Source organism: Haliotis cracherodii, unplaced genomic scaffold (assembly GCF_022045235.1).
Source record: "Haliotis cracherodii isolate W230 unplaced genomic scaffold, xgHalCrac1.p SCAF_22, whole genome shotgun sequence".
Lineage (NCBI taxonomy): Eukaryota > Metazoa > Mollusca > Gastropoda > Lepetellida > Haliotidae > Haliotis > Haliotis cracherodii.
The window spans coordinates 3,182,378-3,199,464 of NW_027266278.1; the positions used below are offsets into that span (position 1 = coordinate 3,182,378).

General features: G+C 41.7%; 1 pseudogene; it reads right to left on the reverse strand.

Moving 5' to 3' along the window:
- Positions 1–17,087, reverse strand: part of LOC139471349 (metabotropic glutamate receptor 8-like) — a 183,775-nt pseudogene that overhangs the window by 38,164 nt on the left and 128,524 nt on the right.

The following is a 17,087-nucleotide window of genomic DNA, read 5'->3' on the forward strand; positions in this document are numbered from 1 at the left end:
AAAATATAAAATCGTGACTTTTTGTCATTAATCGCGATACAGATTGCAGCGTTTTACACCAACTTGGTAAAAATAACGTCCCCGACGTCAGTTTCAAACAGTCGCGAATCGTGGTTATCATGTTAATCTGTGTTTGAGAACGTTGAGTTAGAAGGTTCGTACATTAGGATCATCATAACGGTAAAATACGTGCACAGTTTTTGTGTTATTTCTCATTTCAGCATGAAACAAAATGGTATTACCCAGTAAGCATTAAATAAGGAGTTTAGCACACCGTTAACTAAAATAATGATGCCGTATTTTCAAAGAAATACTCGATGGAATTTGACGAATATAGAATCTGTACCTGTTGACCAAAGTATGTATAGGTTTATTTGCACATAAAAATGTATCTCGTCTTTATTGGAAAATCCTGTGCAACCAGAGAAAGAAACAGATATAGATTGTCTGATATTGTTGGGGAATGAACCATAAGTATTTATAGGCACTGGTCTCGGGTGAAATGGAAGCGGTCTGAAGACGGGGCAATATTGGATATGGCAGGGGCAACATGACGTCATTGATCCGCTCTCAGGCTAATCGAGCGTTTTAAGGCAGGTTAGTGAGTGCATGTTGTTTTACACCGCGGAATAATGGTTCAGCTATACTACGGACTATAAACCCTGGACTCTGGATCAGGCAAACCAGTGGCTGACAGCATGAGCACACAGACAACCAAGTCGCACATTCAACCACCCGATGCTAATTAGGCGACTCTAACGACAAGCATGGGGACAGCGTGCTTTCTTCACTTTATCCACACTTGAGTTTGTCAGATTATATTTCCCATCGATGGACAAGTTTGTTTGTTTGTTGTTTTAAACCACAGTCAGCAATATTCCAGCTTTATGACTGTGGTCTATAGATTATCGAGCCTGGACCTGCCAGTACAGTGATTGACATCATGAGCATCTATCTACGCTATTAGGATACGATGACGAGCATCAACTAAATCAGCGAGTGTGGCCAGCCGATTCCATTGGTCACCTCTTACCACAAGCATAGTTGCCTCTTACGGCAAGCATGGGTTGCTGAAGACCTATTCTACCCCGGATGCTCACGGGTCGCTGGCCAAGATACATGCAGGTTGCTACAAGCGGCCAGGGTCGGCTGGTTGAAACAGCTGCTTGTTTTCGTACCTTGACGGCGTGGGCATAGGTCTTCAGCAACCCATGCTTGCTGTAAATGGCGACTATGCTTGTCGTAAGAGGCGACTAACGGGATCGGGTGGTCAGGCTCGCTCACTTGGTTGATGCATATCATCGATCCTAATTGCGTGGATCGATGCTCATGATATTAATCACTGGATTGTCTGGTCCAGACTCGGTTATTTACAGACCGCCGTCATATAGCTGGAATATTGCTGAGTGCGGCGTTAAAAAAACAACCAACCAACCAACCAACCTGGTGTTCGGCGTGGCAAGGCCAGGCTTCAACCACCAGGATACCCGCACTTCAAATCAAAAGACACCTAAATCAAAATGATTTTCGAAACAAATGAAAATTGAAATGAAATGATTCTATACAAACTTTCCACTCAACAAATATTTTACATTTGAAAATAATTTTAAAAATGTCTCTGAAACAAACCATCCGAGGCTCCACGTGATTCATAGGTTTATTTACAAGCATTAAATCATAGTGGCATGGTTCCGCGAACCCGCTGTACAGTTTTTGACAGAACTATTCATGAGATATGACCTCATTGAAAGTGATGCGCGACCTGATGCTATCACACAGTACGCGGCTGTCAGCGCAGATTGAGGGCAAACTAGTCCTAGATATTTCATATTTGATAGAAAAATTGATAGCTTTCAAACATCGGCTAATTCTAGTTGTACCAACGCTGCAATGCTTGCAAGGACGCTATCCGCCCATTGATCGCCCAGACCGCCCATCCAGTGAGATGGGACCCAGTGAGCGAGCGGAGTGAAGGACAACCGTCATGTCATCGCCATATTACTCATCGACTGGTAAGGCTTTTTGTAAACTGCCGGGGAAAAGAAAGCATACACCTATGGTTGATGGTGACTCAAAATGAAACAGTGAGTGAGTTAGGTTTAACGCCGCTTTTAACAGTATTCACGTTATATCATGGCGTGTCAGCTTAATGTTGGAGGAAAGCCCGAAGTGATGCAGGTCTCAGACGTTTACTACTTCGGTGAAACCCACGAGCACGGGTATGGTGTTGACAGACCTAGAAACATAATCGGGGTGAACCGGGAATCGAACCCACAATCATAGGTTTCTTGCGTGCCTAAGGGACGCAACTCTGCACATCGAATCGCGGCGCCTTAGACAACTGGGCACCCATTCCCCCTCAAAATGAAACAAAGCCTGATGGTGCTGTATTTGATACAGGTATCATAGTTATGTTTGGACCCTAAGTTTCGGCGACTGTTTTCCGCTTAGTAACTTTTTGATAACAGTTGTATTAATTTTGTCAAATCCAATTTTCAAGTGTATACCTTCTTATGCCCGACAATATATATTTAAAATAACCTTCACCTACTAGAATATATTCCTCCCCACAAAAGAAATCACAAATTTCTCGGTTCATAAAAAAACGCGCAATAGTTTCATGCGTTTTCTCAAAGAAGGGGGTAAGTCTGTTTATTGCGTCGATATCTGTATCTTTTTAGCCCACCCGTGTATCGTCCTCTTACGCTTTCAACACCGACCCAGCAACCACTGCACATCATCTGATATTATCAACCAAAAGCATTGTTTTCGATCTGTATTTGTGTCTCCTCCGCACGCTAAATAATAGGATGTCTACAGAAAGCCTCCCTCTTTGGTGTGTTCGGTCATCTCCGTGGTGTGTTCGACCACCTCCGTAGTGTGTGGCCAGGTCCGTGGTGAGTTCGGCCACCTCCGTAGTTTGTTCGACCATCTCCGTGGTGTGTTCGGTCATCTCCGCAGTGTGTTCGGCCACCTCCGTAGTGTGTTCGGCCAACACCGTGGTCTAGTGATACAGCGTCTGGCCAGAGAGCGGATGGTCGGCAGTTCGATCTTCATACCAGAGGACATTAAAAGATGGTACTAGTTGTTACCCCAACCCCCCAATGTCGATCGACATTAAAGGGATAACGCAAGAACTGGTCGGCTCGGATCCATGATACTGTGTCCGAATGGAGTATTCGTGTTAAACTGTGGCATGGTATCTCGGTGTGCTAGCACTATAAGGATTGGAAACGCATGATATGAACCTGCATGGCATGGCATCGAAATAACGTTAACAAATTGCTGAGTCAGCGTTGCGTACTTCACTTTTGGAATGAATGAGTGACACTGTTCTTTTAGAAGGTTTTAGAAGGAGACCAAAGAATGGTTTTACCCATCGTGTCCGAGGGGTTCTATTCAAACCTCACTTTGGAATCTCCACCTCGTTTCAGTATTTACCGACTCAGTCGATATTGTGTGAAGTTGACTTGCTTATCGAGTTTTGTTTCTTAGATAAAATCTGATGGTAAAACTTGAAACGTTGTTGATCCAAGATACTCTTAAGATAATTGTATACGTATCAATGCACTTTCCCGTAATTTCTGACGACACACATGGGAAGCTGGGGACGATTTACTTCCGGATTCCTAACGGGGGTTAACATCATGAGCAACGACATGCCTCCACCTTAAGGGGGCGGTCGGGTAGCCTAGTGGTTAAAGAGTTCGCTCGTCACGCCGAAGACCCGGGTTCGATTCCCGACATGGGTACGATGTGTGAAGCCCATTTCTGGTGTCCCTCGTCGTCACATTACTGGAGTATTGATACAAGCGGCGTAAAACCATACTCACTCACTAACTCACTTCAACGTAGGAACCTGTCCCCTACTTTAGTCTGGTCCTAAAAATAATACATTGGACCGATCCCTAAAAAAAGGTATTTTCTGCTATGACTGCACAGCAACGCATCAATGAAGTTATACATCAAAGTCTCAAAGCAGGTCAGCATCGTACCATCTCTGTCGCCATCCATCCGTTATGATGACGGATTGTCCTTCCAACATTATGAAACATGTAGGGAAGAGTTAGATCGATAGTAGCATTACTCACCGGTGAATGATACGTTGAGCAGGTGCTTCTTCAGGAGGTCGCCATCAATGTTCTCCATGGCTGGACAAAGCCCCTCGTACTCTCCACAGACCTGCTCCCGCACAGCCTGGGGAAACAGTCAATACTAAAATATGAGGACCGGTCATGTATTATGGCTCAAGTAAGATCGGCAGATACAAAATTCAGCCCCATATCCACAAAAAAACACCTCATACTCAAATGAAAGGAAAGCTGAAGTAGCCATCTCATGCCTTAGACTCGGACACAAAAATCACTATGACAAGGTATGTCCATCTTGCAATCAACCTGAATCCATTGCTCCCTTGTCAAGTGAATATAAAGACCACGCCCCAGCCCGGGCTCAGTTAAAACAAGAATTGCAGTCAGATCCGCAATCTGTCGTAGATCACATGAAGCCGAGAGATGCTAACTAACTAACTCTAACTCTATTTCGGAGAGATTGACAGCTACTCGAACGTATATAAACAGAGCAGCCAAAGATAAAAATGAAATTATATCAATATACGAAAATAAAAATCATATCAATACAAAAAAACCCAGAAAATTCTATGAATACCAAAACTCACAAAAGATATGTGAACCCTTTTTACACACATGAGGCCCAAAGAGGGACAGGTCAGCTGAAATTGCTAAGACAGAAAGGGACCTCTTAAACACTTAAAGCAACAAAAAACAAACACATATGCTGTATTAGTGAGTGAGTGAGTATGGTTTTACGCCGCTTTTAGCAATATTCCATCAATATCACGGCGGGGGACACAAGAATGGGCTTAACATATTGTACCCATATCGGGAATCGAACCCGGGTCTTCGGTGTGACGAGCGAACGTTTTAACCACTAGGCTACCCGACCGCCCCTATGTTGTATTAAGATGTTAGTGTGTGCGTGCGTGTTTCAAGTAGTTCGGAATCAAGCCCCAAGCTTAAAGTGTATGTGTTTCATTGAAACAACAAGTAGTTAAGAACCAAGCTGTACGTGTCTCATTCAAAAATCTGTTCAAACAACTGATGGAATTAAATTGTGTACCGATGATAGGCAGGAAGAATGTATGCATGCATGTATATATTAGTATAGTAGTCTTATTTTTATAATCACTCTTTCATTTTCTTATGAAAATATCAGATACACCGAGTTTAGCTTAACGCAATACGTGGAGAGGCTATTTCTTAGATTGGTCAGTTGACTTTGGGGGCGACATTACTTCTGCGCCAGACTCCACGACATTGTAGACGTCCCTAACCAACTTAACAGTACGACTTAAACCTGTCAATGCGATGCCTTACTGACACCATCTTGTTAACTTGGAACTTTATTTGTCATTCATTTTTATTTTCAATCTCAATCCTCCTGCCTTGTCATTTTTACGACAGTCCACAGACGCCATTTTGATTTCGCAGACGGTCACGTGACTCGGAAATGATACTCGTGAAGGCAATCGGAATCCCGTGAGAGAAAAATGACAGATTTTTGACACAAAGAAATGAATTCTAGCCACATACATTCACTTGAGTGCTGAGAGGACATTAAGGTATGATTAAGGTATATGTCTAGCTGTAATGGGACTATTGTATGTTGGGTATAGCTGCTGGAGTTACGACGTCCGTCTACCCAAATAGCGTTTTCATATATCCTTGCGAAGCCGATAGTTACATTGATATGGATTAATGGCTTTGTTATCGCCTATGTAGGATTTGCTATGAGTTGCAGTGACATTATTGAAATCCCAAAAAATATATTCAACAATTTTTCTTTTTCAAATCTGACCTTATCCACATTTTCACGTTTTATGTCATAACGTGTTTGCTGCAGGGTTGGAATGCCGTAACGATTTCTAGGAACGTTTTTGGCAATAAACTACTGTTTTCATAAGTCTTTCTTACTGTGGAAAGACAACGTAATTTAGTGCAAATACGTTATTGACTTTTTTCAGTCTAAATTATGAAACCCAAACTTTGCTTAACATAATGTCCTTGTCTGATATGTTTGAATAGAAAGCGTTTATTTGACCAAAACAGTTAATTTGTAAAGATGGAACGTCAATGACAGAATATAACCAGGCTCAATTATCCGCCGAAACAGAGTCCATTGCGTGTAACAGTCAAAATAACTATGGACATTATGTGAATGGATCGGTGAAAATCAGTAATCACACGAGGTTTTTCATACTCGCTACTCACAATTTGCTTTAAAAAGGCAAGCGTATCGTATCTTCCAAATAACTATAGTGTGGGCAAAAGAGAGAAAAGGCAGCATTGGTCTGTCTCCCAAACCCGAGAACATACATTAACAAAGGAGTCCAACTTCAGGCTTTAATGATTTGCCTCGGCTCCAGGAATTAAAATTGGATTTTAGTTTGTATTTTGTAGACATATATTTAAAAATAAGATAACTTTGTTTCTGGGACTTAATGTTACTCGTAAGCAGCAAGTGTATACTCTATAGTACTATTTAAGTCTTTTGCTGATACATTGATTTATATGAGCCTCGCTGATGTCAGTGAAAGATGATTTTTTTATTCGGTTAAAAAAAAAATAGTTCTGAAAACACTGGAATAACATATTTTGCCTCAGGGTGTACATTGTTGTCTGGACAAACTGTATGTGTTGAACAAAATGTATGTGTTGAACAAAATGTGTGTGTTAAACTAACTGTATGTGTTAAACAAAATGTATGTGTTGAACAAAGTGTATGTGTTGAACAAACTGTGTGTGTTGAACAAACTGTATGTGTTAAACAAACTGTATGTGTTGAACAAACTGTGTGTGTTGAACAAACTGTATTTGTTAAACAAACTGTATCTGTTAAACTAACTGTATGTGTTAAACAAACTGTATGTGTTGAACAAACTGTGTGTGTTGAACAAACTGTATATTTTAAACTAACTGTATGTGTTAAACTAAGTGTATGTGTTGAACAAACTGTATGTGATGAACAAACTGTGTGTCATGAATCAAGTGTATGTGTTGAACAAAATGTATGTGTAAAAGAAACTGTATGTCTTGAACAAACTCTATGTGTTGAACAAACTCTATGTGTTGAACAAAGTGTATGTGTTGAACAAAGTGTATGTGTTGAACAAAGTGTATGTGTTGAACAAACTGTATGTGTAAAAGAATCTATGTCGTGAATAATCTCTGTGTTGAACAAATTGTATGTGTTTCAACACACTGTATGCACGAACTATATGTGTTGAACAAACTGTATGTCTTGAAGCATTTACCTTTCAAACATAACCACCTCGCCTCCCCCCACGCCACCCCCACCACCCCCAAGAATCTCTGAGACGGTTCACGAAATACTTGGCACGGCCGTGACCTTAACTGTGATTAACATGTGGACATGGTGACAAACTGATTCCCTCTAGAGCTGAGCATATCTTGGACACATTGGCATCACTTAATGTTATCGATAAAGCCGCATTTCTCTTGACAACACCATTTCCGTGGAGATCTCCCTTGAAATCAACAGTTGGCGTTCGTGTATTCAAAAGAACAACTGGTACTGCGAGGTCTCCAAAACGAATTTGAATTTTAAAAAACTCTAAAAATATTGATTAATAACGATAGGGAAATCGTGAAGATTTTCCCTTTTTACACTGACAACGCCCGTCTGTTAACTGCAGCTCCTGACTTAAGCGTAAATGATTTCAGTGGAATCTGATTCCGTCAACACCAGCCAAGACGTCTTTTGACATGAACCACATTAAGGCATCGTGTTCAGTCACAAGAGTAACACTAATCAATGGCTCAATCATACAAACGCATATGCAACAAAGCAACTTTTCATAAAATATCATAAAGTATTGCAAACGTGATCGATATGAAAGAAAAGTAAACAAACAAATACAAAAAAGGTGTAAAAATGGACAGTAGGCATAATTACAATGATAATACCAGAGCGACAAGAGAATCTAATAATGGTGTCAACTAAAATATGGAATAAAATAAAAACGAACTGCAACACATACCTTTACCGCGTAGGCGAACGCCATGACAGCGTCACTGACAAACTGAAGTTGACCTTCAAGCTCAAATCCGTTTTCTTCTGTCACCTCCTCGTTGCCAGTGCACACTTTTGTATAATTCTCATTAAATGGCGTCCATGCACTTCCGGGATATTTACATTTAAAGTATTCCTCCCAGTACTCGATAAACCATGGGTTTCTCAGGTTGGTCTGAGGTCTTAAGTTCCGGAAATACTCCCGAAATCCCTCCACTTCACTTGCTAATGGCTGCACGGTAATCGCACCCTCTACCTATAGATGAAAGATATTGAAATGAGTAACGGGAAATTGTTGAAATCAGTGACTAACTGTGAGTATAACTCACTGGTCTACTCAGCCCCAATCGTAAGAATTAATCACGTTTTTGAATGTTATGTAGTATCATAGTGAAACCTTGCCAATCCGGTCACCCCGCTTTAAGGACGAATCCTTTAATATAAAATGTCAACGCCAGATGAATATTCAGTCTCGATTATTAATGTTATATGAATGGACCTCTGAAAGTCCCTGATGACACCAGGTGTTTGCGAAAGGGGTGTCCTAACGGGTAAAAAACGTCAGCATATATTCAAAGGGTATTATTTTTAGGTGCCGTACGGTTTAATGTTATGATACACATCCGTCCTTTCCGTAGCAGCTACGGACAACACCTATGAGTGTTTACCTGCATAGCATATGTGTTACCATCGCCTCTGCTTGGAATATGGAAAGGATTTTGTTTTTATTATTTAAAAGGGGCACGGGTGGTCAAGTCGTCTAAGGAGCCGCGATTCGCTGTGCAGAGTTGCGTCCCTTGGGCACGCCAGAAATCTATGATTGTGGGCTCGAATCCCGGTTCGCCCTGATTATGTTTCTAGCTTTGTCAGCACCATATCCGTGCTCGGGGGTTTCACCGAAGTGGTAAACGTCTGAGACCAGCATCACTTCGGGCTTTCCTCCCACATTAAGCTGACATGCCGTGATATAACTGGAATACTTCGAACCAACAATTATAGGTTTCTGGCGTACCCAAGGGACGCAACTCTGCAGAGCGAATCGCGGCGCCTTTAGACGACTGGGTCACCCGTGCCTCCCTTAAAGGAAAGAACAACGACCATAGGTTCAATAATATTCATTGTGTTTAAACAGACATGGATCCACATCACTATGGATGGAATCGTATTATCACAAAGGACGGCACCCCTTTCAGTGTAAAGAGCCTTGCATCTTCAAGATCAAGCGCATTAAACATAAAATTCCGATATAAAAGCCTGGATAAACGAGGATGAGAAAGCTCAGTATAAGCCACCATGTAACATAAATACGCCAGCCACCAACTGTGTGGTTTTAGTAGCACTAAGCCGCATCGCCCCTTTCTACCTGATTTCAAACACGGCCTTGATCTCGACTCAAATACAATCCCACTACATCCGCCAGTGTTTGCCTATTTCATTGACAGATCACATTGGCAGTTCAGTCAATCTGATTTCAAGAGGGAACAGAGAGATATTAGTAACAAAGCGAGAGCATGTGGTTGACAGTGATTTGACATTTCATGTACATTGATGATCACATTGTAGATCTGACTACACATTCACAGCACGCCCGGATGTCTACTCTTGAATAATTAAGCCGTGAATTGATAAGATCAGCCAATCAAATGACAGGACATAAAACACCTGAACATCAGTACCTGAAGGATGCTGGCACATTTTGAAGTGAGGTGAGGTGAAATGGGGTTTAACGTCGCGTCCAAGATTATTGCACTTATATAGCGACGTGCATTCACGTATGTCTGTGTGTGTTCTTGAACTAGTCCGGACTGATGCCGATTTATAGTGCTAGCTCACTGAGATACCATGCCGCAGTCTAACATGAATACCCCACTCAGACACAGTATACTGACTCCGAGCCGACCAGTCCTTGTTTTAGCCCCTCAATGCCGAGCGCCAGACAGGATAACAACAAGTACCATCTTTTAACGTCTTTCGGTATGACGCATCCGGGGATTGAACCCCGGACCTTCCGCTCTCCGGGCGGACGCTCTACCACTAGACCACGGAGGCGGTCTATTTTGAAGTGAAGTTATTATAGAGTCGATATTAACCTCACTTCAAAAATGACACACATGTACACATAATTAAATGTCCGGGCATCAAATAATCAATAACACTCGTAAATTTGAAAACACATGTATATCGACTTTGTATATGAAAGTTTTGTGAAACACCTTGCTGCCATACAGTTTGTAAATACCGAGTGTAAATGCATATGGGCTTTATACAGTTTTAATACATTTAAAAAAAAAGCGGAATATATAGAAATCTGATTTCAAGTGGGAAGACATCTATAGCGGGTATGAAATAACGCCAGAGCTGCTAGAGTAGGACAAGAACCGACCGTTCCATGACATGCCCAAAACCGGTACCATGGTTACCATCTTCGCCCAACATTTAACTTCATTTGCAAAATCCTGACAGCTTGGCCCTGTGACTCACGAGATGTCCAGTTAGTTCGTGTAAACATCCCATCCACCAAGTTTGCCCCATGTGTTCTCATCTGGGACGAGATTTTAACGGGATTCCCATCAACTTGCATATAACGAAAATAGTTCCATTGCTTTCAGACAATTTTCCGTTATTGAACCGCGAATACTAAACATGTCAGAAAGTCAATATCCTACAGCTGGCCTTACTGAACAAATCAGAAGGACCCGTGTAATAATCACAGTGATTAACTGCTGTGTGTAGCAGCCCCGGCGCCGATCTCATAACGTACAGTAAGCTACGTGTATGACGTCTTGAATAGTCAGTAAATCCCACATATCGAATTGCCACAACAGCAAGAAAAAACACACATTAGCAATCGACATCTGGGGAAAAGTCCTCACATAAGACCTGTTTAATGACGTCACGTCACTGCAGAGGAGTCTGAGCCAAGACTTCATTGGTCATGTTAAGGATAAGGATAGGTTTTATTCCATACTGAAAGGCCTCAGGCCCATAGTACAATTCTGTTTTCGGGAGTGGTTGCGGAAAAGTTTAAAAGGTCATATTCTAATTAACATAGCATGATAAAAGAACATTGATAGTTTCTTTAGAGTATCTTTATCAGTTGTTGACATGATCGATATAAATTTTTGTTGAGTGGGATGTACGTAAAAAGGCAGATCAATATATTTAGTTCTTAGATTTTGGACAGACGAGCAGAAAATGAAACTCATCTTCAATCACATTTAAACCACATTGCTCATATATTCTCAATTCTCTGGCTCTGTTCCTGTGTCTGCCTATTTGATCCTAGTCTATGAGAGCTGGATCTAAATTGGTCATGATGAACGTGTAACGCACCTCACGCAACTATAGGTCATCGTGCAAAATAATAGACACATTATATAAACCAAATCATGGTTTAGAGAGAAATCAATCAAATCTGTGGATTTCGGAATTCTCATTACAGAATACACTGAAAACCGAGTTAACTCGACTCGGAGTAGATCGAATGATCCGTAGTTCGAGACAACCAGAGTTCAAATGTAAGACTTGACTTGTATATAGTACGTTGAAGCCTCGTTACAACGACGTACCAAGGATAATCGAAATAAGATCGAGTTATCCGTAATTCGAGATAGTCGGAGTACCACTAACAACATCGGGAGTCGACTAATATGCTGTTGGTAACATGAGGTAATATGACTCAAAACATGTATCGAAAGGAGTTCGTATAAACGAGGTTTCATTAATTGAAAGGCGGGCACGGGTGGCCCAGTCGCCTGAGGCTATGCAGAGTTGCGTCCGTTAGGCGTGTTAAAACCTATGGTCGTGGGTTCGAATCCCGATTCGCCCTCATTGCCTATATCGGTTTGTCAGCACCATGCCAGTGCTCAGGGCTTTCACCAAAGTTGTAAACGTCTGAGACGTGCGTCACTTCTGCCACATCAAGTACATGCTGTGACACAACTCAAATATCGTTCACAGTGGCGTAAAACCCATCACTCACTCATTACAGAAAATCACAGAAAATCACGAATTACGGAATAACATTGAAACTGTGCAAAACTTTATTGAGTCAGAATACTTTCACTGAAGCTTGAATGTCACCCGTGCCTTAAGTACCCTGATAGTGAAAAATGTATTATTCTAATTTAGAAACCACGACAGCATGCAATATCATCCAGCGCGGGTCTGTTATGTTTTGAATCACCTCTGGAAGTTTAGCCAAACACCCCAAATTGAGAAGCTCATGTATTAGAAAAAGAGCAACTGCTGGCGGGAACATGCACGTGCCTGCCCACAAACAATCTCGCCAAGTGGAGTGAGAAATGCGATGATAACGGACGAGTCGTCAGCTTGTTTCCTTTTCTCATATCAGGCTATTTATCATACTTTACGAACAACACCACCTATTAATCAGAGCTGGCGATTATCACTCTTGCCTGTTCAGGCGTAGTGAGCGGATCAGCGCTGACCACAGTATTGGTCATTTTCTTTCACTTTGTCACGATCCGACACATTTCAGAAGGGCGCGTGATGTAGCCTCCCTGCCAGAGGATGAAAGGCAAAGCCAGCGATGCCGCCGCACATAAATCACGTGATTCTCGTGCTGAACAATACTAAGGGAACGTCTTCAGAGGTATCAGGGCACTAAGGTCCAAAATAGACTATACTAGTCGATAAATGTGTCCAGCTTGGGATGGGGAGTTTGACAAATAGGCGACATGTTTACTTTTGAAGACTTTCGAACTGCCTAAAGATGTGTTGTTTGGGTCGTGTGTCTGTGTGTGTTGTGAGATGAAAGGCGTATGCACCTTTTATCACGGGCAAATGGACGGGAATGAACGTATATATGTGCCTGTTTCTGAGACGAAATTGATTGGAAGATAGCAAGATGTGTAAACGTTACAAAGAGACTTGTTTCGATGTTAGTTCAAGAAAACGAAACTTTTGGGTATTTCCTCTAACAAGGCGACTTTGGAACCGACACACGCCTTTGATAAAAGTTAATGGATTAGTTGGGGCTAAATGTCCTAGTTTACAGAATCTTATATATCGTATGGTGGGTAGACTTGGGTGAACGTGAGGCTTAACGCAATCGTATGGCTGGCGCATTGCAGAGTGCTTCGTAAGGCAAACAAACTCTTACTTTTTAAAATGAAAATTGAGTGAGTGGGGAGTGCTACCGGTAGAGCAGGGAATGCTTACCATTGGGTCTGTGACTTTATCGAAATAAATAGAATGTCCAAAAAAAATTCTGAAAATAATATTTATGCTTCATAAAAAAAATATCTGGTCTCAATGCGAAATCCGAGCCGGAACCTCTTACCTCTAATAACTCCCCTAACATTTTGAAACAAACTAATAATTTATAATTGATTCTATTCAGAATACATACCAATAACATTGAAGGGAAAACACCAACAAAAATGTTCTATAGTGTTCAGCTGAAAAACAGAAATTTAAAAGCTATCTTTTTGTGTTTAAATATTTATGTCTGTTTCATGGAAATATGTACCTCACCCGAGTGCATGCTGGTATCAAATATATCAAACTCGTCGATAAAAAGTTTTAAACACATCGGCAAGCCCCGGGGCTTTAAATCTTTCTCTTTTTGATATATTTGATATCAAAAGACATATGGTGGGAGATTCTAGTTTCCAACCTTTTCAGTTTATCAACAGTAATAGCCAGTGTCTTGAGTGTAAATGGTACAGCGAATCAGTAAATGGTACAGCGAACCAGAGAGATAATGCCAACACAAATTGTAGAGTAAACTCTGTTACATGTCATATAGGCTGAAATAGTCAGGATTTCCTAAAGAGAGTGTGAACACTGGCAAAAATGTCATCTGGTTCTCTTGTCATACCTGTTTCTCTTGTCATACCTGTTTCTCTTGTCATACCTGTTTCTCTTGTCATGCCTGTTTCTCTTGTCATACCTGTTTCTCTTGTCATGCCTGTTTCTCTTGTCATGCCTGTTTCTCTTGTCATACCTGTTTCTCTTGTCATGCCTGTTTCTCTTGTCATACCTGGTTCTCTTGTCATACCTGTTTCTCTTGTCATGCCTGTTTCTCTTGTCATACCTGTTTCTCTTGTCATACCTGTTTCTCTTGTCATGCCTGTTTCTCTTGTCATGCCTGTTTCTCTTGTCATACCTGTTTCTCTTGTCATACCTGTTTCTCTTGTCATACCTGGTTCTCCTGTCATACCTGTTTCTCTTGTCATACCTGTTTGTATTGTCATACCTGTTTCTCTTGTCATACCTGTTTGTATTGTCATACCTGTTTCTATTGTCATACCTGTTTCTCTTGTCATACCTTTTTCTCTTGTCATACCTGTTTGTATTGTCATACCTGTTTCTATTGTCATACCTTGTCCTCATGTCATACCTGTTTCTATTGTCATACCTTGTCCTCGTGTCATACCGATATATTGCATTATGCCGAAAGTCATGCTTGTGATAAATGGAAACTAGGCTCGAATACATTTCATCAGAAGTTTATTTGAATTTCAAATTTGACAATTCCGGAAGGCCAAAAAGCCCTCAGAAAAACTTATGATCCCTTAGCTCACCTGGTCCTCCTTTCCCCTAAAGGCCAATCCTCTTCCTCCCCATCCGTCACTTCCTATCCACGCAAACGTCCCTGTTGCCTTCTTCCGGTTGACAGCCTCCATCAGCTCCCCCACTTCCTGGTCCGAGCCGAATATGATCACCCCTGGAACAAAATAGAACAGCCCAAAATGACCACCCAGACATGTAATGGGATGAAACAAAATCTAAACTCCATTGCAGTCATCTCTGATTTTAAAGAAACTGCGCGTGTAAAAAGTCATGTGGCGGGATTGAATGTGTGGTCCATCTGCTACGCAACAGTACGTTGTAGATGAACCACACTCGATGAACGACACTTTTTTTTTTTTTAACGCCGCACTCAACAATATTCCAGCTATATGACGGAGGTCTGTCAATATAAATTGTGTGGAGCAGACAATCCAGTGATTGACATAATGCAATCTACACAATTGGGATACGATGACATGCATCAACCAAGTCAGCGAGCCTGACCACCCGATCCCTTCAGTCACCTCTTACGACAAGCATAGTCGCCTTTTACGGCAAGCATATGTTGCTGAAGACCTATTCCACCCGGATCTTCACGGGGACAAGCATGGGTTGCTGAAGACCTATTCTACCCCGGATCTTCACGGGGACAAGCAAGGGTTGCTGAAGACCTATTCTACCCCGGATCTTCATGGGGACAAGCATAGGTTGCTGAAGACCTATTCTACCCCGGATCTTCACGGGGACAAGCATGGGTTGCTGAAGACCTATTCTACCCCGGATTTTCACGGGGACAAGCATAGGTTGCTGAAGACCTATTCTACCCCGGATCTAAAGGGGTTATGTCTGGCTCAACGGTTGTTTGATATTCTGGTGTCCCCAGCCGTGATATTGCTGGCAATGCTAACAGCGGCCTAAAATCCAACTCACCCACTCACTCTTTCGATTTCACTGTTAATTTTACTGTTACGCTATGTTAAATAACAAAATGAATTGAATTACATATTCAATTACACCTACGGTTCCATTTGAAGCAGGGGGCACGGGTGGCCCAGTCGTCTAAGGCGCCGTGATTCGCTGTGCAGAGTTGCGTCCCTTGGGCACGCCAGAAACCTATGATTGTGGGTATGAATCCCGGTTCGCCCCGGTTATGTTTCTAGGTTTGTCGGCACCATACCCGTGCTCGTGGGTTTCACCGAAGTGGTAAAGGCATAAGACCTGCATCACTTGGGGCTTTCCTCCCACATTAAGCTGACACGCCGTGATATAACTGGAATACTGTTAAAAGCGGCGTTAAACCCAACTCACTCACTCACTCACTCCTCGAAGAAGGAGCATGTTTGATTGGACCTCAAAAGTTGTGAAATCTGGATCTGCTGGAATATTGCTCGACATAAAGGGAAAGTTGACGATCGAAAAGGTGGAAGCTATCCCTTTTGTCATAACGACTGTATATTTTTTGTCACTCTGAAACTGTATGCATAGATCATTATGAAATACATGAGACACACATGTCTGTTTCTAGTTCTGATGGGTACATTGGTAGAAAGGGAAAAGGTTATGTGACCATCATAAGATGTTATCAATGAGGATGTCCAGTTTCTCCCATATTGTGTTCACAGTAATAACAACTCGCTGATGTGACGTTGTTTAATGTTATTTGCATACTTATTATATGCAAGGGGTCGGCGTATGGTTCTCGGCAGGACGTGACAACTTGGAGATGATTGGCTAACATAGCCAATGTCACCTGACATTTAGTAAGTCATAAATATAAACAACAGTAATTCATCCGTGACATACTTGCACATCTCGTTCGGGATGGCAGACAGTCCCTGTCGGAAATATGATTTTAGACATTGCTGCTAAGTATAATTATCTTGGTCTACTGTTCACAGACCACTTAGATTTTACTGCAATGGCACGTGCAGCAGCGAAGTCTGCTAATAGGGCTTTGGGCCTGTTGATATCCAAAGTTAAGACAATTGGCGGTATGCATTTCCAAACCTATTCCAAATTGTTCGATAGTATGGTGTGGTTTGTTCTTGACTACGGGGCGTAGAGTAATTCTAGAGTAAGTATGACGTGTCAGCAATAAATGCTGTACACCATAGAGCCATTAGATTTTATTTGGGACTCGGCAAATACGCCCCTAACGTATTGGGAGCATGGGGACATGGGGACATGGGATGGATACCGCCTGTTGTCAGACAGTGGAAAAGTGCAGCAAGACAATGGCGTTTAACTGGGCTGATAGATATGTTGTAAATGGTTGTTAAAAATTGGAATGGTAGGGTAAGAAAAATGTTTAGTAATATGGATTTAGCACATCTGTTAAACGCAACAGGTTTTATAGATAAATTTTCTGTTTGTACACAGGTGGAACAATGGTGTATGGATGAATATGTTACCCGTTGGAGTGATATGTTAAGAAA